The following is a 1,960-nucleotide window of genomic DNA, read 5'->3' as shown; positions in this document are numbered from 1 at the left end:
TAATAAATTTGTTAGTCTCTAAGGTGCCACAAGTACTCCTGTTCTTTCTCTACAGAGCAAGACAGCATTATTTTGGGTTTATTCCCCAAAGGGGTGTGCACGTGAGTGCTGGGTGAATCCTCTCACACAGAGCTGACTTCAGTCTGTGTCTGCAGCTGGGTGTGGCCCTACCTCTGTGTGTGTGTGTGTGTGTGTGTGTGTGTGTGTGTGTGTGTGTGTGTGTGTGTGTGTGTGTGTGTGTGTGTGCTGCAAGAGGACGGAGAGCCTGGCTCAGCAAGACAGGGTAAAGGGGGCCCAAGCTGGCGGAACAGAGAGTCTTTGGGTTAAGTTTAGAAGTGAGCAACAAGGGTGATGTTGTGGTGGGCATGTGCTATAGACCACTGGACCAAGAGGATGAGGTAAATGAGGCTTTCTTCAGACAATTAACTGAAGTTTCCAGAACACAGGCCCTGGTTCTAATGGGGGACTTCAATCACCCTGACATCTGCTGGGAGAGCAATACAGCAGTGCACAGACAATCCAGGAAGTTTTTGGAGAGTGTTGGGGACAACTTCCTGGTGCAACTACTGGAGGAACCAACCAGGGGCTGTTCTCCGCTTCACCTGCTGCTTATAAACAGGGAAGAATTGATAGGGGAAGTAGAAGTGGGTGGCAACGTGGGCAGCTGTGACCATGTGATGGTTGAGTTCAGGATCCTCACAAAAGGAAGAAAGAGTAGCAAAATAAGGACCCTGGAGTTCAGAAAATCAGACTTTGACTCGGACTCCCTTGTGGAACTGATGGGCAGGATCCCCTGAGAGGCTAATATGAGGGGGAAAGGAGTCTGGGAAAGCTGGCTGTATTTTAAAGCCATATTGAGGGAGTAGGAACAAGCCATCCTGATGTGCAGAAAGAATAGCAAATATGGCAGGCGACAAGCGTGGCTTAACAGTGAAATCTTCGGTGAGCTTAAACACAAAAAGGAAGCTCACAAGAAGTGGAAACTTGGACAGATGACTAGGGAGGAGTATAAAAATATTGCTCAAGCATGCAGGGGTGTAATCAGGAAGGCCAAAACACAATTGGAGTTGCAGCTAGCAAGGGATGTGAAGGGTAACAAGAAGGGTTTCTACAGGTATGTTAGCAACAAGAAAAAGGTCAGGGAAAGTGTGGGACCCTTAATGAATGGGGGAGGCAACCTAGTGAAAGATGTGGAAAAAGCTAATGTACTCAAGACTTTTTTTGCCTCAGTCAATTGGAAAAAGGCAAATATAGTGCCCATCTTTAAAAAAGGGAAGAAGGAGAATCTGGGAACTACAGACCGGTCAGCCTCACCTCAATCCCTGGAAAAATCATGGAGCAGATCCTCAAGGAAACCATTTTGAAGCACTTGGAGGAGAGGAAGGTGATCAGGAACAGTCAACATGGATTCACCAAGGGCAAGTCATGCCTGACCAACCTGATTGCCTTCTATGATGAGATAACTGGCTCTGTGGATGAGGGGAAAGCAGTGGACGTGATGTATCTTGACTTTAGCAAAGCTTTTGATATGGTCTCCCACAGTATTCTTGCCAGCAAGTTAAAAAAGTATGGCTTGGATGAATGGACTATAAGGTGGATAGAAAGCTGGCTAGATCATCAGGCTCAACGGGTAGTGGTCAATGGCTCGATGTCTAGTTGGCAGCCGGTATCAAGCAGAGTGCCCCAGGGGGTCGGTCTTGGGGCCGGTTTTGTTCAACATCTTTCTTAATTATCAGAGGGGTAGCCATGTTAGTCTGGATCTGTAAAAAGCAACATAGTCCTGTGGCACCTTTAAGACTAACAGATGTATTGGAGCATAAGCTTTCGTGGGTGAATGCCCACTTCGTCAGATGCATGTCATGGAAATTTCCAGGGGCAGGTATAAATATGCTGGCAAGAATCAGTCTGGAGATAACGAGGTGTGACGAAGTGGGGGGTTTTCTTGTTTTCTGTGGAGTTT

This window comes from Terrapene carolina, unplaced genomic scaffold, assembly GCF_002925995.2.
Source record: "Terrapene carolina triunguis isolate 2854851 unplaced genomic scaffold, T_m_triunguis-2.0 Scaffold235, whole genome shotgun sequence".
Taxonomy (NCBI): Eukaryota; Metazoa; Chordata; order Testudines; family Emydidae; genus Terrapene; species Terrapene triunguis.
The sequence above is the reverse complement of the archived record's forward strand: the minus strand, read 5'-3'. Positions refer to the sequence as shown.